Genomic DNA, 21,211 nt, shown 5'->3' on the forward strand with positions numbered 1-21,211 from the left:
ACAGGGAGTCATTGCTCACAGTCACTCATGCCGTCATCACCTCGAGGTTCGATTACTGCAACGCTCTCTACATGGGCCTATGTCTGAAAAGTGTTCGGAAACTTCAAATCGTGCAGAACGCAGCCGCGAGAGCCATCGTCGGGCTTCCAAGATTCACCCATGTTTCTTCAACACTCCGTGGCTTGCATTGGCTGCCGATCAGTTTCCGGTCACAATTTAAAGTGTTGGTTATGACCTTTAAAGCCCTACATGGCAATGGACCAGATTACCTCCGGAACCGCCTGCTACTGCATGAATCCCAGCGACCGATAAGGTCCCACAGAGTTGGCCTTCTCCGGGTCCCGTCGACTAAACAATGTTGTTTGGCGGGCCCCAGGGGAAGAGCCTTCTCTGTGGCGGCCCTGGCCCTCTGGAACCAACTCCCCCCGGAGATTAGAACTGCCCCCACCCTCCCTGTCTTTCGTAAACTACTCAAGACTCATTTATACCACCAGGCATGGGGGAGTTGAGATAGCTCTTCCCCCTAGGCCATTACAAGTTATGCATGGTATGTTTTTATTTATTGGATTTGTATTGGATTTGTATGCCACCCCTCTCCGCAGACTTGTGTGTAAGTTTGGTTTTATAATAGAGGATTTTAGTTGTTTTTATTATTGGATTGTACATGTTGTGTTTATTATTGTTGTTAGCCGCCCCGAGTCTGCGGAGAGGGGCGGCATACAAATCCAATAAATTATTATTAAATTATTAAATGTATCTCTTATGTACACTGAAAGCATATGCACCAAAGACAAATTCATTTGTGTGTACAATCACACTTGGCCAATAAAGAATATTATTCTGAAAAACAAAGTCTAATTGCCTTTGAAAAAAGCACCTTTGGGACAATGTGGTGAAATATAAAATGGACCATGACTGTGAATGTCAATTTTGAATCTTCTTCTGGTATGAAAACAAAAACCAAAAAACCAACCAAAATTAGCACAGAGCAAGAAAAGTGTCCAAGCCAATCTACTCCCTTAGTTGCAACTTGCAAGGAGTTAAAGATTTAGAACAATGTAAGAAGATTGAAGCTCCTAGAAGAAGTAACATGTTTATGGAGTATAAATTAAGAGCCTAAATTTGGATCACACCTTTTCATTAAAAATATTTCGTGCAATAGAAGATCAGCAGAGGTCCCTGTCTGAGGTTAATCATGCCGCCCCGAGTCTTCGGAGAGGGGCGGCATACAAATCCAAATAATAAATAAATAAATAAATAAATTACAGTCTAATCAAGATCTAAGCATTGTTCTCCGTCTTCCTTTTAAAAAAATAAATAAATAAAAGATACCTTTTTAGAAAAAAACAATGCGTGTTGTATAACAGTAAGTGGTTATAAAAGAAGTCTGGTTTAAATCCGTAGGAATCTGAACCAGTCTGGTCTACTTCAGGAAGGACATAGCTCTTAATCTTCCTTTGAAGAAAAGGATATACAACCCATTGTTGTATAAGAAAGTTCTCATAGTGAGAGAATTAGATCAACAAAGAACAGCCCTGTCCAGTCATACCCATCTAATTTACCAAAGTAGATATTGATTGATTGAGCAGAGGGAACATACATTACAAATGTCTGATTTTAAACTGGAAGAATGTCTCAACTTAATTCTTCGGCGGAATACAAACCCACTTGTCCTTCATTGCCACTTTATAGATAAAATTATTTGTTTGTATTTAGATATACTAATGTCCCAATCCATGTCCTAAAGCACGATAGGGAAGTTGCGAAAAATAAAAATCGCTTCTCATAAAACAATCAGGAATACAGGAAGTCCCTTTGTCTATCTAAGCCCCAATATTTAAGAAGAGATATTCTCCAAAGCACCTGAAGGCAAGGCAGGAAACAATAACTGGACTTCCAACAGCATTGTCTCTTTATTTTAATTAAGATCTAGCTTAATTAAGAATTGAAGGTCTGTGGTACAATAATATCCATTTTTGCTGTTCTGTCTACATTGGCAATTTCTAGGGAAGTAAGAAGAGCTGTTAACAACACCTAACACCTAAGTAAAGATTTGCTTTTCCTAGGTAAAATGAAGTAAATGTTTGTTCAAGGAAACTAGCGTGGATGTAATGCCTAACTAAATGGCTTTCATTAACATGGGAAGATTCTTTGAAGTGCGTAGGTATCTCAGTACAAGACATTTCCCGTTAGGCAAGAACCAGCATCTGCAATACTTCGGATTTATTTCCCAAAAATGGAGCACCTGTCAATGACTCATTAAAGTAGCAGCACAGTTCTGAAACACAGCTGTTTTAAAATAAACTTGGCTCTACCACCTAAGCAGTTTTCTTTTTTTTCTTTTGAATTTATATGCCAGCCATCTACCCACTTGGTTCGCGTTTTCAAAGTAATTTTGTTTCGCGGTCCTAATTTTAACAGCAATCTCGTCCTGTATCAATAAACTGATATTATTTATTTGTATTTATTTATTTTGTCCAATACATAATACACATTGAAGAGAAAGATATGTAATAATATAAGTAAAGAAAAGAATAGAAGAAAAGATATAAAAGTATAGGTGAACATATTTGAAAGGAAGAAAAGATAAATGAGATAAGGAGAGACAATTGGACAGGGGACGGAAGGCACACTGGTGCACTTATGCACGCCCCTTACTGACCTCTAAGGAACCTGGAGAGGTCAATCGTGGATAGTCTAAGGGGAAAAATGTTGGGGGTTAGGGATTGACACTACGGAGTCAGGTAATGAGTTCCACGCTTCGACAACTCGGTTGCTGAAGTCGTATTTTTTACAGTCAACTTTGGAGCGGTTAATATTAAGTTTGAATCTGTTGTGTGCTCTTGTGTTGTTGCGATTGAAGCTGAAGTAGTCATTGACAGGTAGAACGTTGCAGCATATGATCTTGTGGGCAATACTTAGATCAAAATATACTATTTAATTCTATGTATATATGCCATACGTGTACATACATATGACACACAGGCACACAAAAAAATACATTATCTACTATATAAACTGTATGTGTATTCTAAAAGTATACAAATTCAACCACATTTACTACAATAGGAAAAATAGACCCAGAACCCAGAAGAGGAAAAAAAGGAAAAAAAACCAATGTTTTTCCCTACCGGTTCTGCATACCTGACCATACCCGAAAGAAGCCCATCACTGCTTAGGCCAAAGGAAAAAGCCATCCAAATTCACTGATTTGCCAGAAGCATTTGGCTGCGCAATTGTGGAGGCTGCTTCAGAGAGGTTCTTCTTGAAAGTGGGCTGAGGTGACAAGCTAAAATATTCTAATTAATTTTTCATGGCTCACAATTTTCAAAGCAGTGTGGGAAAGTTAAAATTCAGGACATGATACCCAAAGCCAGTTGACAACCAGGTCTGTGCTCAGATACCCTGAGAGGGGGCGATTAAGCCATCGGCACCATGTGCTGACTTCCCAGCCTCAGGAAGATGGCAAATAAACCCAGAATCCTGTTTTCTTCCACCCTCGGTCTTCCCAGCTTTTCAAACCCAATAACAAAGGAGGTACGCTTATATTTGATTTATAGAGTGTACGTGTCACTCATAATTTATAAGCAAGCAGGAGAAGGTTACTGAAATATGGCAATGAAAATCTCATCGTGTCGCGTATCGCAATATCCATGGAATTCACCATCTCATTCAAGACTCAGTTGTAAAGGCAGAAGCAAAAATAAATTCTTATCAGTGGACTACCGGCATTTGGGGTTAATGATTAAAAAAGCTAAAAAGAACTCAATGGAATTGGAATCATGTGAGAGACTGCCTGTCTTCCTCTGTAAAATGTGAGAGTGAAGAATTAACTCAAAATGTAGTTCTGTAAAACCAAACAGTCTCTCCTTCTCCTTCTCCTTCTCCTTCTCCTCCTTCTCTTCCTCCTCTTCCTCCTCCTCATCTTCTTCTCCTCCTCCTCTTTCTCCTCCTCCTCCTCGCCCAACCGATCTCCCCAAAGATAGATCAGTTGTAACCTACAAGTTCCAAAGCATTTATGTATGTATGTATGTGTGTGTGTTTGTTTGTTTGTTTGTGTGTGTGTGTGTTTGTTTGTTTGTTTGTTTGTGTGTTTGTTTGCTTGCTTGCTTGCTTGCTTGCTTGCTTGCTTGCTTGCTTGCTTGCTTGCTTGCTTGCTTGCTTGCTTGCTTGCTTGCTTGCTTGCTTGCTTGCTTGCTTGCTTGCTTGCTTGCTTATTGTTAGAGTTGAAAGGGACCATGAAGGCCATCAAGTTCAACCCCCTGCCCAAGCAGGAACCCTATAGCACACCAGTCAAGTGGCAGTTCAATCTTCTCTTAAAAATGTCCAGAGTGTTGGAGTTCACAACATCCGCTGGTAGGTTGTTCCATTGGTTGATCGCTCTGACCGTCAGGAAGTTCCTCTTTATCTCCATGTTGAATCTCTCCTTGGTCAGCTTCGAACCGTTGTTCCTTGTCCGGTCCTCTGGTGCCCTGAAGAATAAAGTGATCCCCTCTTCTCTGTGACATCCCCTTGTATACTTGTAGACTGCTATCATGTCCGCTCTGGCCCTCCTTTTCTCTAGGCTATCCATACCCAGTTCCCTCAGTCTCTCTTTGTAAGTCTTGGTTTCCAGTCCCTTAATCATCTTAGTTGCTCTTTTCTGCACCTTCTCCAGAGTTTCGATGTCTCTTTTGAAGTGTGGTGACCAGAACTGAATACAGTACTCCAGGTGTGGTTGGACCAGGGCGTAGTAGAGTGGTATTAAGACTTCCCTGGTCTTGGAGTGTATTCCCCTGTTGATGCACCTTAGGATTATGTTGGCTTTTTTAGCTGCTGCTGCACATTGTTGGCTCAATTTATTTGAATTGGAGATGTTAACCATATCTGAAAAGTTTGGGAGGATAATGCAATATGTTCTGTACCCACTCTCTTTGAGAAATTGAACTAATTTTCAGTGAATATGTGATAGGTTCACAGCACACATCCCTACAAGTCCAGCAATAAAGTGTAAGAATAAGTCAGTGCTTGTTTTTGATTATTAACTCCTGTAGGATTAACTTCTTGACTCACTCCTCCTCATAGCGGATGCAAAATCTGAATTCTCTTCATTGTTAAGAGTAGATGCATCAGGACCACATTAAAACCACAGTGTCCTCTGATATATTCTTCTTCCATGAATCAACGGCTTGAAAAGAGATACAGATTACTGATCCAGAAAAAGAATGAAAATTATGTGCTTGTAATTTTCCATTCCACCATGTTATAGATTAATGAGCAAGTATACGACAGATTCTCAAATGTTTATCACTATATTTCTTTATACATCCTTTCCTTGGAAGAACTGTCCTCGGAGAGGGGCGGTATACAAATCCAATTAAATAAATAAATAAGCTGCTGTTCTGTCTTTTTGGTGACTACAACATTTCTTGAACTCAGTTGTGGCTTAAATGACAGCAGAGAGGAAGAATACAATCAGCTGATCACCTGGAAGATTTTTAATCAACATTTCTTGCTCTGGTTATTGATAGGAGGTTTCACCAACAGTTGAATTTGGAGCACCATAAGAGAATTGTTAGACTATTGTGGTTATGGAGGATACTTTAAGGATGACATTCATTCATTCATTCATTCATTCATTTCTCTCCTTTATTATTTTATTAAATAACTCCAAATGGAAAGCCTATTTAATTTTTTTTTCTGGGCTGGGGCCCCCACAGAGAAGGCTCTTCCCCTAGGTCCCGCCAAGCGACATTGTCTGTTTGACGGGATCTGGAGAAGGCCAACACTGTAGGAGGCGGTCCCATAAATAATGTGGTCCAATGCCATGTAGGCATCTTAGCCAAGGGAGCCAACACTATCCGAAGACATTTTCAGTGGTCAGGTACTCGCATGCCTATACGCCAAAGGTGCACAGAATTGCCGTTAACCTACTTTGAAGGAAATGTGAAGGTTGCAGATAGAGGTGTAAAGCAGAGGTCAAAATATGCAATCACATAGACATCAGCAAACTCACAAATCTCACAAATAGCTTTTTAACTTTATATGTGAAGGGATATCTTTTTGGAAATGATGCCACCAACACACACTGCATAAAAAATAACCTGGAGAAATACTGGTCACATCATTTTTCTACTTTTTTCACGCCTGCACCGAGCTCCTTACAATACAAGATGACTTAAATCATATTTAACATGTGTATCCTGTTCCTCTCATTAGGGATAATCTTCACTTAAAAGCATCTATTTTGCATTCCTCATGTCTTCTCTGTGAGTCATGTTGAATTATCGAGTTCATTTCTCTGGGCACTAAGAACAGCTGATCGAAGAAGAATCACAGCGTTTGAACTGTGATGCTGTCGTAAATGATTGCATATTCCAGGGACACCCAGAGCAACCAACAGAGAGGCGATGAATCATACAAAATCAGACACATCACTAGAAGCCAAAAATCACAAGAATATGTCTGATTTACTTTGGCTATGTCATGCGTGCAAATTCATTGGAGAAGTCACATTGGAGAATATTGATAAAACTGAACCGGTCCAAAGACGGGCTACAAAAATGGTGGAAGGTCTTTGGCATAAAACGTAGCAGGAAAGACTTAATGAACTGAATATGTATAGTCTGGAGGACAGAAGGGAAATGGGGGACATTATCAAAACATTTAAGTATGTCAAAGGGTTAAATAAGGTTCAGGAGGGAAGTGTTTTTAATAGGAAAGTGAACATAAGAGCAAGGGGGCACAATCTGAGGTTAGTTGGGGGAAAGATCAGAAGCAACGTGGGAAAATATTATTTTACTGAAAGAGTAGTAGGTGCTTGGAACAAACTTCCAGCAGACGTTGTTGGTAAATCCACAGTATCTGAATTTAAAACATGCCTGGGATAAACATATATCCATCCTATGATAAAATACAGGAAATATTATAAGGGCAGACTAGATGGACCATGAGGTCTTTTTCTGCCACCAATCTTCTATGTTTCTGTGTTTCTAAGTCAATGAGGTTAGGAATGGTTAGTGGAGCAAAAACACACTGGATTGATACCCTCAAAACCAATACAATGATTAACATCCAACAGGGACCCAGGGGAAGAGCCTTCTCTGTGGCAGCCCCGGCCCTCTGGAACCAACTCCCCCCCCCGAGATTAGAACTGCCCCCACCCTCCTTGCCTTTCGTAAACAACTTAAAACCCACCTCTGCCGCTGGGCATGGGGGAATTGAGATCCTCTTTCCCCCTAGGCCTTTACAATTCTATGCATGGTATGTATGTATGTATGTTTGGTTTTTATATTAATGGATTTTTAATCATTTCTAATACCAAATTACTATTGTACACTGTTTTATTGTCGCTGTTAGCCGCCCCGAGTCACCGGAGAGGGGCGACATACAAATCCAATAAATAAATAAATAAATAAATTGAAAGAAGCTGTGTTTGATGGAGTGGCATGGAGAACACTCGCCTATAAAAGTCACCAAGAGTCGGATATGACTGAATGGTTAAAACAACAATTTATTCTCCAAACATAATTGATTTGCAAAAGGGTTGTTAGCTTTCAAGATGCACTGAGTGAGCTATAGAACCAACATATCAGGTTGCCGAAGTGGACAGGTAGCTAAGCAAATGAGATGCAAAAATTCTACTTTGAATGGCGCTTCTAAGAAGCAACATGTGTAACTTTGCCATACGGTGCCCTGATAATGCACATCGCTTTAATTTTCATTGCATTGGGCCACACGTCTCCACAATCCAACCTTGTTGGAGATCCGTTGACCTCAGTTCTGATGATGCTTGTTCTATCTGGGGGGATTGTAGAATACACTTCGATGCTGAAATACTCTGAGCCTAATGTCTAAAAAGAAGATATTGATGGAGGGAATGTGTAATTATTTACAGCTGATTTAAAATGTTCCATTAGAAGATCAAAACCTAATGGATTGGATCCAGATATGTCATCCAGCAATGAGAAATAACCATTCCATTGGTTGGAGGTGGGTTCTGCTGACCTTACTTTCTCCTTGACAATCCCCACACTAGCTCTGTTCTGCAGTAGCTCAATAAGCAGGGAAGGGGGATGGATGGTTAATAAAGAAACACATGCAGAGAGAGAGACACACATTTTGTTCTTGGTGATCTAATACAATCCTGCTCTTTGAAGAGCATGGATAAAATTATAACTATTGAAAATGGTCTTCACGTGCTTTGCAGGTGTGTTTATTGTACTGCCGTAAATCAGCATTTAAGAAAAGTCTGGAGAACAGTGGAAGTACACGTGCTTTGGGTGTAAAATGACACAATGTCAATTCATTGCACCACAAGGAGGGTGAGGGGGACGTTTGCACAGGTTCGCCTGGTGCACCAGTTGCGGCCCTATTTGGACGGGGAGTCAATGCTCACAGTCACTCATGCCCTCATCACCTCAAGACTCGACTACTGTAATGCTCTCTACATGGGGCTACCTTTGAAAAGTGTTCAGAAACTTCAGATCGTGCAGAATGCAGCTGCGAGAGCAATCATGGGCTTCCCTAAATATGCCTATGTCACACCAACACTCCGCAGTCTGCATTGGTTGCCGATCAGTTTCCGGTCACAATTCAAAGTGTTGGTTATGACCTATAAAGCTCTTCATGGCACCGGGCCAGCTTATCTCAGGGACCGCCTTCTACCGCATGAATCCCAGCAACCAGTTAGGTCCCACAGAGTGGGTCTTCTCCGGGTCCCGTCAACTAAACAATGTCGGTTGGCGGGGCCCAGGGAAAGAGCCTTCTCTGTGGCGGCCCTGACCCTCTGGAACCAACTCCCCCCCAGAGATTAGAATAGCCCCCACCCTCCTTGCCTTTCATAAGCTCCTCAAAACCCACCTCTGCCGTCAGGCATGGGGGAATTAAGATAATCTTTCCCCCTAGGCTTCTACAATTTATGCATGGTATGTTTGTATGTATGATTGGTTTTATAACAAGGGTTTTTAACTGTTGTAGTATTGGATTTTTATATTCTGTTTTTTGTCACTGTTGTTAGCCGCCCTGAGTCTACGGAGAGGGGTGGCATACAAACCCAATAAAATGAATGAAATGAAATGAATAATTTTTTCCCCCCAGCCTACAGTAATGGTACGAATGCGAAACTTTAGATATACATTATTTGAATTGTCAGGCGTGCGTGTGTAAATTTTGCGTTTCTTCAGACAGATAGCGTAGCTGCAGCAGTGTTTCGAAATGGCGTCTGTAAGTGATGGACGTTACAAGCAGCGTGTCGTCATTGAATTTCTCACTGCGGAGAAAGAAACTGTTGGGAACATTCACAAATGTTTGTGTACAGTTCATAGAGAATCTGCAGTCGACAGAAGTACCGTTAGTCGCTGGGCACAGAGGGTGAGGCCATTAGAAGATGGTTCGGCAGAGCTCCAAGGCTTCGTGACCAGAACAAGGAGTGGTACCGACAGGGCATACACGCCCTTGTGTTTTGCTGGAGGAAGGCCATAGAACGGGACGGAGATTATGTGGAAAAACAGGGAGTGTAGAAGAAACATCATTCTTTCTTGTGTGTAATTTTCATTGTGTTCAATAAATAATTGTTGAAGAAAAAAAATGTGGTGCATTATGTTCTGGCGACCCTCAGAGCTCAGACAAGACTTGACGCTCCAGAACTGAACACAGTATTCCAAATGTGGTCTCCCCTTATATAGAGCGCTGGTGAGACCACATTTGGAATACTGTGTTCAGTTCTGGAGACCTCACCTACAAAAAGATATTGACAAATTTGAACGGGTCCAAAGACGGGCTACAAGAATGGTGGAAGGTCTTAAGCATAAAACGTATCAGGAAAGACTTCATGAACTCAATCTGTGTAGTCTGAAGGACAGAAGGAAAAGGGGGGACATGATCGAAACATTTAAATATGTTAAAGGGTTAAATAAGGTTCAGGAGGGAAGTGTTTTTAATAGGAAAGTGAACACAAGAAAAAGGGGACACAATCTGAAGTTAGTTGGGAGAAAGATCAAAAGCAACGTGAGAAAATATTATTTTACTGAAAGAGTAGTAGATCCTTGGAACAAACTTCCAGCAGACATGGTTGGTAAATCCATAGTAACTGAATTTAAACATGCCTGGGATAAACATAGATCCATTGTAAGATAAAATATAGGAAATAGTATAAGGGCAGACTAGATGGACCATGAGGTCTTTTTCTGCCGTCAAACTTCTATGTTTCTATGTTTCTTATAATCTTTTGCTGTGCCGGTTTGGTGTAGTACTTAAAGCACCAGGTTGGAAATCGGGAGATTGTGAGTTCTAGTCCCTCCTTAGACACAAGGCAAGCTGGGTGGCTTTGAGCCAGCCACTATTTCTCAGCCCTGGGAAAGAGGCAATGATCAATCAGAATGGCCCAAACCTTACAGGGATTTGCCCAAGCAGTTTTCAAAAAAAAAAAAATCAGATACAACTGAACAAAAGGAAAAAGAATCCTTGGGGAATTTCCCCATATAGATAAGATTCCAGTTACGACACTGAGCCGGTCAATTAGAAGGTCGGCAGTTCAGAGGTTTGAATCCCTAGTGCTGCATAAGAGTGTGATCTCCTGTTACTTGTCCAGCTTCTGCCAACCTTATGGGACTGTTTTATGGGATTGCCACATAACTCCCAGCAATCAATAAGGGCCCACAGGGTTTGCTTTCTCTGCGTCCCATTGGCTAGACAATGTCGGTTGGTGGGGCCATGTGGGAGGGCCTTCTCGGTGGCAGCTCCAACTCTCTGGAACCAATTGTCCCCGGAGGCCTGTACTATCCCAACCCTACTGGCCTTCTGGAAAACTGTTAAAACCTGGCTATGCCAGCTGGTCTGGGGCCATTGAGTATGATACTATCTAGATCCGCCCGAAGGTATAAATAATTTTTAATTTTTTCCATGGAGTTTTTGAACCGTGGTTATATTTTTTTTATGTTGCATGCCGCCAAGGGCCTAGAAGGAGTTGGGCGACCTATACGTTAAATAAATTAAATTATTTTTCTGCCAACAACAAATTTTATACAGTGTTCCGTTGATTTTCGCGGGTTCGAACTTTGCGAAAAGCCTATACCACGGTTTTTCAAAAATATTAATTAAAAAATACTTTGCGGTTTCCCCCCCTATAACACGGTTTTTCCTGCCCAATGACATCATATGTCATCGCCAAACTTTCGTCCGCCTTTAATAAAAAAAAAATTAAATACATTTTAATAAATAAACATGGTGAGTAATAATCTAAATGGTTGCTAAGGGAATGGGAAATGGTAATTTAGGGGTTTAATGTGTTAAGGGAAGGCTTGTGACACTGTTCATAGCCAAAAATAGTGTATTTACTTCCGCATCTCTACTTTGCGGGAATTTGACTTTCGCGGGCGGTCTCGGAACGCATCCCCCGCAAAAATGGAGGGAACACTGTACAACTTAATCCAAAAAGAAAAAATCATTATATCTCAGATAAGAGAAATAGTAAACCCTTTGGTAGATGACCATCCGACAGTTGCAAAATGTAAATATAGCAAAAAACATTTAGAAATTCTTGATAGTATCTAATTTGGAAAGTCTCAAACTAGCCGTCGACAGTAGAGTTGACAAATTTTGTTGTTTATGTCTATGTGAAATGTTTTGTCAGTCTTCACTTGTCTTGCCATTATGTTGTTTCTTCGTTTCTTGCAATATGTTGCTATTTTTTCTTTGTTGATTTTAATGTATTTAATCAATAAAAAAAAAATTTTTTAAAAAAATTAAATTAAACCTAGCAGTTCAAAAGCATGTAAAATATTGTAAGTAGAAAAAATAGCAGCCGCTTTGGTGGGAAGGAAACAGCGCTACTTGCACCTTTGGTGTTTAGCTATGCTGGCCAAATAACCACGGAGACATCTTCGGACAGTGCTGGCTCCTCGGCTTAGAAACGGAGATGAGCACCGGTCCTTTAGAGTAGTGCTTCCCAACCTTGGCAACTTGAAGATATTTGGACTTCAACTCCCAGAATTCCCCAGCCAGCGAATGCTTTATGATGCCTTAATGCCTTAGAGCCGGAAACAACTAGCGCACATGTGTATGCGAATGTGCCCTACAATGTCAAACCACCTAGTAGGACTGTATTACTATTATCCTTCTCATCTGTCCTATTCCCTATTCCCTTAGCTTCTTATGACTATAACTTTGTTGTTTGCATCTTATGATTTGTGTTGATTGCTGATTTGTAGTGATGGGCGAACCCAACGGTGTTTGGGTTCGGCAAGTTCGGATGAACTTTACGCAAAATTCGGCCGAACCCGAACCGAACCCGAACTCGAACCCGAACGGGGAATCCCTCCCACGAAGAGATTCCAGGTGCGGAGCTTTGACATCACCGGCAGGTTGCTAAGGACGCCAAGGTGATCACTTCCTGGATTCCATGGAATCCAGGAAGTGATCACCTTGGCGTCCTTAGCAACCTGCCGGTGACATCAAAGCTCCGAACACTGAACACAACCCCAAACTTTGCCCAAAGTTTGAAAAAATTTCAGGTTCGGGTTCGGCATACCGAACACCGCAAAATTCGGTATGGACCCGAATTGTGCGGTTTCAGTTCACCCATCACTACTGATTTGGTATCCTATGACTTTCACTAAATGTTGTATGTTATAATTATGATGATTGTATTTTGTGATCATTGATTTATCATTTTCTGTTTGTATGTACATGGAGAGCTTACGCACCAGAGACAAATTCCTTGTGTCCACACACTTAGCCAATGAAAAATACAATTCAACTCAATTCTTTTCTAAGTCTAATTCTTAAGAAAAGCAATGTAACCTGAAGATCACAATTATGTCACCTGTTGCAACAATGGATGTCTTAATTTTGCCTTTAGAAAAGGGAAGTGAGAAGTACAGCCAACCAGTAACGGGCTGCTGCCCCCACGGGAGATGGGGGGGGACCACAGTGAGGGGAGAAAGTTTATGTTCTATTTATAGAATACTTAATAGGTTTTTATTTTATTCTCCTTCCTTTTCTAGTAGCTTAGCATGATCCTTAATTACTTTTAAAATAGGAAATAATTAAATAGTATGTTTTACCCATAAATGCCTTAATCATTTTAATCATTATCTAGAACTGAATTTTTATAGCAATTAAAGAAAATTGAGCTACTTGCCTAATCCGTTATCATGCTAAACCTTGTGGGTTCAATACAAAACTTTAAAATGTTACTGTGCTCAAAAAATAATGCTGCCTATCATTTGTCCTTTTTGTGGCTATTCATCAACTGAAAAAGAGTCCAGGCACTTATTTGAAAACTTATGTTGGTCGGTAAGCCACTCCCACGCAGTCACATGACCTTTAAGCCACCCCGGTCACATGCTTGTCAAGCCACTCCCACCTGGTCACATAGCCATCAAGCCACACCCACAAAATAAGTAAAAGTAAAAATCTTGGCAGCCAATCACTGCAGCCAACCCTACCATAAGCCAAGTGAGCCAACTGCCTCAAATAACCAATGTCAGAAAAATAGTAGTTCTAGCGTAGTGATGGCAAACTTTTTTGGCACCGAATGCCAAAAAGGTTGCATGGAAATGCCACCCATGCGCGCTCATCAAGACCATGCTCCGGTAAAGCCAAACTTCTAGGTTCTAGTGTACATGGTACCTGACAATCAGCTGGTCAGCACGCATGCACAGAGCAGTTTTTGGCACCGCCACGTGCACAAAAGAATCACATTCTGAAAAAGCCGAACTTCTGGGTTCTAGCATACATGCACACCCAACAATCAGCTGTCCCAGTGCTCATGCGCAGACCAGTTTTCAGCACCGCTAAGCGCTCAAAGGACAGCTGATCGTTGTGCATGCATTGTTTTATTACAAAAAGTTTTATTTATACACATATAAATCATATCATTCGAGACAATGATGAATCCGCATACAGACGGGAAGTTGAACAACTCTCCTTGTGGTGTGACCAGAACAATCTAGGACTGAACACACTCAAAACCGTAGAAATGGTGGTAGACTTTCAGAGAAACCCTTCCACCTCTCACAATACTAGACAACACAACACAGTATCAACAGTAGAGACCTTCAAATTTCTAGGTTCTATCATATCTCAAGACCTAAAATGGTCACCTAACATCAAAAACATCATCAAAAAAGCACAACAAAGAATGTTCTTTCTGCGCCAGCTCAGGAAGCTCAAACTGCCCAAGGAGCTGCTGATACAGTTCTACAGAGGAATCATTGAGTCTGTCATCTGCACCTCTATAACTGTCTGGTTTGGTGCTGCAACCCAACAGGACCGACACAGACTTCAGAGGAGAATCAGAACTGCAGAAAAAACAATTGCTGCCAACCTGCCTTCCATTGAGGACCTGTATACTGCACGAGTCAAAAAGAGGGTGGGAAAAATATTTACTGACCCCTCACATCCTGGACACAAATTGTTTCAACTCCTACCCTCAAAACGTCGCTACAGAGCACTGCACACCAAGACAACTAGACACAAGAACAGTTTTTTTCCGAACGCCATCACTCTACTAAACAAATAATTCCCTCAACACTGTCAGACTTTCTACTAAATCTGCACTTCTATTCTACTAGTTTTTCTCATCATTCCTTTCACCCATTTCCTCCCATGTTGACTGTATGACTGTAACTTGTTGCTTATATCCTAAGATTTTTATTAATATTGCTTCCTCATTGCTTATTTGACCCCTATGACAATCATTAAGTGGTGTACCACATGATTCTTGACAAAAATATATTTTATTTTATGTACGCTGAGAGCATATGCACCAAGACAAATTCCTTGTGTGTCCAATCACACTTGGCCAATAAAAATTCTATTCTATTCTATTCTATTCTATTCTATATACATTGATCTTACTTCTGTGTCTAATCCTATGTCTGTTTTATCACTAAGTCTTGTCACCAAGAAATCATTCCAGTTAATAATATTATTACTAAGTATACATTTATTACTTTTTCCTTTTCTCCAGCCAGCAGTAGAATTTGCACCAACATTCATAATATTCCGAATCTTCCTTATTTTTTAATTCCAATGTTAATTTATCCATTCCCCCCCTCTATTATTTTTTCTACTGTCTCCCTCTGTTGATACATTTTCATTTTTCCAATATTATGCCAATATTATTCTTTCCGCGATTGTTATGTGCAAAATTAAATATATCTGGCTTTTTTCAAAATTTTCATGTGCTATTCCCAGTAGCTCTTTGTTTTTTCACATTGCCACGTTGTGCCTGCATGAGTGCCAGAAATCCGGAAGACAAACAGGCACATGTCAGGTGACATGTATTTGTGTGTCACTTTGGGCACATGTGCCACAGGTTCGCCATTACGGTTGTAGTACATTGCTCCTGCCATTTATTTTATTTATTATTTATTTATTACTTAGATTTGTATGCCGCCCCTCTCCGAAGACTCGGGGCGGCTATCATTACTCTCTGATAGAAGAGAGGATTGTGTGAGACTCCTAACCTCTCCAGAGCTCTTATCCCCATCAAGTCTGCCTGGTGAAAGATGTTATCACAAGTATTGAAAGATGCAGACACCATATGATGCAAATGATTTAGCTTTACTAGATAAGTGGTCAAAGCAATGGAAACTGCAGTTCAATGTTTCCAATTGTAAAATAATGCACTTGGGGAAAAGGAGTATTGTATTGGCAGCTCTGTGTTAGCAAAAATTTCAGAAGAGAAGGATTTAGGGGTAGTGATTTTTGACAGTCTCAAAATGGGTGAACAGTGCAGTCAGGCGGTAGGGAAAGTGAGTAGAATGCTTGGTTGCATAGCTAGAGGCATAACAAGCAAGAAGAGAGAGATTGTGATCCCGCTGGTGAGACCACACTTGGAATACTGTGTTCAGTTCTGGAGATCTCACCTACAAAAAGGTACTGATAAAATTGAACGGGTCCAAAGACGGGCTACAAAAATGGTGGAAGGTGTTAAGCCTAAAACTTATCAGAAAAGACTTCATGAACTCAATCTGTATAGTCTGGAGGACAGAAGAAAAAGGGGGGACATGATTGAAACATTTAAATATGTTAAAGGGTTAAATAAGGTTCAGGAGGGAATTGTTTTTAGTAGGAAAGTGAACACAAGAACAAGGGGCTCAAACTGAGGTTAGCTGGGGGAAAGATCTTAAGCAACGTAAGAAAATATTATTTTACTGAAAGAATAGTAGATGATTGGAACAAACTTCTAGCAGACGTGGTTGGTAAATCCACAGTAATTGAATTTAAAACATGCCTGGGATAAAATAATAATAATAATAATAATAATAATAATAATAATAATAATAATAATAATAATAATTATTATTATTATTATTATTATTATTATTATTATTATTATTATTATTATTATTATTATTTTATTAGATTTGTATGCTGCCCCTCTCTGAAGACTCCATCCTAAGATAAAATACAGGAAATAGTATAAGGGCAGACTAGATGGACCATGAGGTCTTTTTCTGCCATCAATCTTCTATGTTATCCCAAGCATTGAAAGATACAGACAGCATCTGATCTTTCACTTAAGCAACAAAATGCCTTGGGTCAACTTATTGGCTACAGAGGACGTGGTCAGCAAAATCAAACGTACACTTGCTATATCCTTTTGCTATTTTGAAGACCTGGACCTGACGGCCTCTGGGATTAAAGTCTTACTGAGAACTGATAGCAAAGGCCAAAAAAGCATTCCTGACGTCTATAAATCAACGCAAACAACTTCAGTCAACACCTAAAACAATACTTTCTAAAGGACAAACCAAGGACATCCTGGAAGCATTCTCAGCTTCTCAAGCTGTGCACCAGAATTACATCGTTTGTTAGGCATGACTGATTTGAAATATTTGAACAGTCCAATGAAAATACCTTCAGGCTGCTACAATATGGCATAATGTATGTGTTATGGATAGCTATAGAAGGGGAAAGGTATGACTTTGACTATGGCAGCAGCAAAGATGAACTTTTTGGCCCCACTTAAATTGACAGAAACATGAGTTGATACCAGGAACCAAAATATATGCATATATAATGCTCAAAAATCAAAATAAAGGGAACACTCAAATAACACATCCTAGATCTGAATGAATGAATGAATTTTTCTTCTGTACAAAGTTGAATGTGCACAACAGCATGTGAAATTGAGTGTCAACCAGTGGACAGTTTGATTTCACAGAAGTTTGATTTACTTGGAGTTATATTGCGTTGTTCAAGTATTCCCTTTTTTTTTTTTTGAGCAGTGTATATATATATCATCTAAGACATGTAGTCAAATAGAACTGCTTTACATATTTTAATTACATTTTTTATTATTATAAGACACACTCCCCCCTCCAAAAAAGTGGGTGGAAATGTCTCTATAATTAACAGATTAACATCAGAAAGAAAGAAAGAAAGAAAGAAAGAAAGAAAGGAAGGAAGGAAGGAAGGAAGGAAGGAAGGAAGGAAGGAAGGAAGGAAGGAAGGAAGGAAGGAAGGAAGGAAGGAAGAAACGAAGAAACGAAGAAACGAAGAAACGAAGGAAGGAAGGAAGGAAGGAAAGAAAAAAAGAAAGAAAGAGAGAGAAAAAAGAAAGAAAGATGCCCCACCCACCACAAATTCCCCACTCTTAACCAATTCAAGGAGGTCATCATCTACTTTGAAGATTCAAATAGTTACTTCCAGATGAGACCAACGCGCCTCTAATTATTAGCAATAGACTTAGATTTATATACCTCTTCATGGTGCTTTACAGCCCTCTCTAAGCAGTTTACAGAGTTAGCCCATTGCCACACACCCCCCAAAAAAATGGGTCCTCGGAATTTTATTTATTTATTTATTTATTTCGACTTCTATGCCACCCAATCCTGAAGGATTCAGGTCAGCTTGCAATAATATAAATAAGATACAAATACAATAAAAAGAAGTCAAATATAGAACTCTAAAACTATAAACCTCAGTTAAAAAACTCAACAAGGAAGGAAGGCTGAGGAATGAAAAAATGAAGGAAGACAGAGTCAACCTTGAGCTCATCAGAATCGAACTCCTGGCAACTCCGGGGTGGCGCAGCAGGTTGAGTGCTCTACTGCAGGCCACTGAAGCTGACTGTAGATCTGAAGGTCAGCGGTTCAAATCTGATCACCGGCTCAAGGTTGACTCAGCCTTCCATCCTTCCGAGGTGGGTAAAATGAGGACCCGGATTGTGGGGGCAATAGGCTGGCTCTGTTATAAAGTGCTATTGCTAACATGTTGTAAGCCACCCTGAGTCTAAGGAGATGGGCGGCATAAAAATTGGATGAATGAATGAATGAATGAATGAATGAATGAATGAATGAATGAATTGGCAGATTTAGCCTGCAACATTGCATTCTAACAGGAAGGAAGGAAGGAAGGAAGGAAGGAGGGAGGAGGGAGGGAGGGACGGATGAACGAAGGAAGGAAGGAAGGAAGGAGGGAGGAATGAAGGAAGGAACGAAGGAAGGAGGGAGGAACGAAGGAAGGAACGAAGGAAGAAGGAAGGAAGGAAGGGAAGGAAGGAAGGTAACAATAGCAATTAGACTCATACAATATATCGCTTCATCTATAGCCCTCCCTAAGCAGTTTACAAAATCAGTATATTGCCCCCCAATAATCTGGGTCCTCATTTTACCCACTTCAGAAGGATAAAAGGCTGAGTCAACCTTGAGCCTAGTGAGATTCATACTGCCAAACGGCAGCCAGCCAGCAGAAGTAATCTGCAGTACTGCCTTCTAACCACTGCACCACCATGGCTCATCAATTGCAAGAAATCAATAGTGAGATAGAATAATGTATTTGCTTCTTTTTGTGACAACCCAGTAGGATCTGGTTGGATTTAAAAAAACCCAGAGTGCTAAACAAAAATGGGTCATATCCAGATTCACCATCCATGAGCTATTCAATGTGTTCAAGTCTCGTATACAGAAAGTACTGTGTGTATATATATACGTGCGCACACACACACATTTTCTGTTTTTGCGCATGCAACCTGCAAAACTTAATTTGACAGTTTATATTGAGTCATTTTAGAGTCAAGCAGCACTGAAATCAAATAAATTAAACCAAATTAAGTTAAGTTAAGATGTTTCTCCCACTGCACTCATTTAGTTGTGTCCCTGCCTATCTTCAGATTAACAATGGCAGGAAGCAATTCATCATATGTACCAGCAATCAACATGATAAAACCCATTATGTTGTAAATAAATTTACCATCGTTAATAACAACTACAATAAGAAGAAGAAACAATTCATGACTCTCTGCACCCTCCAGGACTGCCAGAGGAAGAACTGAAACCTGAAGTTCGAAGCCATAGTTCAATGCCTGGGGAGGGCGAAAACAGCTTCCCCTGCCCCCTGGAGGCCCTCCAAAGGCCAGAAATGGCCCGTTTTCCAACTTCTGGTGGGCCCAGTAAGCTGGTTTTTCGCCCTCCTCAGGCTTCCCTGGAGCCAGGGCAGGGAATAAGCCTCTCCCTATCCCCCTGTAGGCTCTCAGGAAGCCAAAAACGCCCTCCCAGAGCCTCTGTGCAAGCCAAAAATCAGCTGACTAGCACACACATGCAGGTTGGAACTGAGCTGAGGCAACAGCTCACATGCCAGCATAGGTTTGCCATCACTGCCCTGCACCATTTCAGACAAACGCTGTTCAGTTTCTTCTTTAAAACCTCCAGCGATGAGGCATCCACAACCTCTGAAGGGAATCCGTTCCTCTGGTGGATGATGATGATTATGATGATGATGATTACTATTATTATTATTATTATTATTATTATTATTATTATTATTAATTAGACTTGTATACCGCCCCTCTCCGAAGACTTATTAGGAAGTTTCTCCTTAATTCTAGGTGGCTTCTCTCCTCGATCAATTTCCATCCACTGTTTCTCATCTGGTGCTTTGGAAAATAAGTTGATCCAGTATCGAGGTCCTCCCCAGTACAGTCCACACTTTACACCGGTAGTAAAATGGGAGCTGCATGCATGCATGCAGCTTCATGCACAGGAAGAAAAATCTTGCTGGGACGCGGGCATGAGCAGAAGCAAAATAAATTGCTGAAATCATGTGCATGCATGCGTCTCCTCATGCGTGCAGGCACAGAAGTAAAATCTTGCTTGGACATCGCATGAGCAGAAGCAAAAAAAAATTGCTGAAATCTTGTGTGCGCGTAAGATTTTGCTTCCTGTGCATGTGCAGAGGCAAAATCTTGCATGTCCACACCAGACACCCAAAGCTTCATGCGCAGCGCACCGGTAGCATCAGGAGCATCAAATCCTGCCTGAGTTGAACCCCCCCACATTTTTATGGCAGCCCCTCAAATACTGGAATACTGCTCTCATGTCCTGCCTGGTCCTTCTTTTGTCTAGAGTAGCCCTACCTGGCATACCCAACAACTGACAACTTCACCGAAATTCAAGCTGTCCCAGCCGAACATATTCTGCAAATGTTTAGGGAAATGCATCATGTGAAACCAAATCTTCAGAGTAATGCTTAGAAATGATTAAAACTTTTCTCCCTGAAGAAATCAACCTACAATTCCTGCTCTTACCTCTTTTTTCTCCCCCGCTAAAAAATAGTAAAGAATGCTGGGAGGAATGTAGAGGAAAACGCCGTCCCACTCTTGGGTTGCCGGTCGAGCTTTCGGTACCTGCGAAGTTGTAAATTGAATTCCTGGGTTGCTTTGGTCCACCAGTCCTTGCATCAGCGGGCAACCAATTAAAGGCCTCTTTGGCATTTATGAATCAATGTCTTAGCTCAAACCACCTGCCAACTCATCTCTATGCAATGGCACAATTGGGAGTGTGGCTTATTATATAACCTGACTGAAAAGAGAGAGGAGTGGCTATTTTAAAAGGTTTAAGAAAAGCAACGGTGTCAAACATCCAACACACAGCATTTAAAAAAAAAAAAAACAGTTGGGCAAAGAACATCCAGAAGTTGATTTGACTCTTTGGCAGAACAAATGTTTACTACTATAGTGTTTGAGTATTCTGTCTTTGTAAACATTAACTCAAGCAACAAGTTAATCTGTGGGATCCAGTAAAGAGAGTGCTTTCTGTTTTAACATCCTAAATTTAACTTCCCAAGTAAGATCAACCACTCTTAGACTGGCCATGCTTGTGAAGAACGGAACAGAACAGAACAGAATAGAACAGAACAGAATTCTTTATTGGCCAAGTATGATTGGACACACAAGGAATTTGTCTTTGGTGCATATGGTCTCACTGTACATAAAAGAAGA

At 40.6% G+C, this 21,211-nt stretch overlaps 1 protein-coding gene across 1 annotated transcript in view; it reads right to left on the minus strand.

Annotated features, from left to right (window-relative positions):
* KCNJ1 (potassium inwardly rectifying channel subfamily J member 1) overlaps positions 1-20,733 on the minus strand; it is a 29,786-nt gene extending 9,053 nt beyond the window's left edge. The window contains exon 1 of the mRNA XM_070765931.1: positions 20,519-20,733. The gene's annotated coding sequence lies outside the window, so the exon portion shown is untranslated. The remainder of the gene's footprint in view (positions 1-20,518) is intronic.
* Between the last annotated feature and the right edge of the window lie 478 nt (positions 20,734-21,211).

Source organism: Erythrolamprus reginae, chromosome 12, assembly GCF_031021105.1.
Source record: "Erythrolamprus reginae isolate rEryReg1 chromosome 12, rEryReg1.hap1, whole genome shotgun sequence".
In the NCBI taxonomy this organism is placed as follows: domain Eukaryota; kingdom Metazoa; phylum Chordata; class Lepidosauria; order Squamata; family Dipsadidae; genus Erythrolamprus; species Erythrolamprus reginae.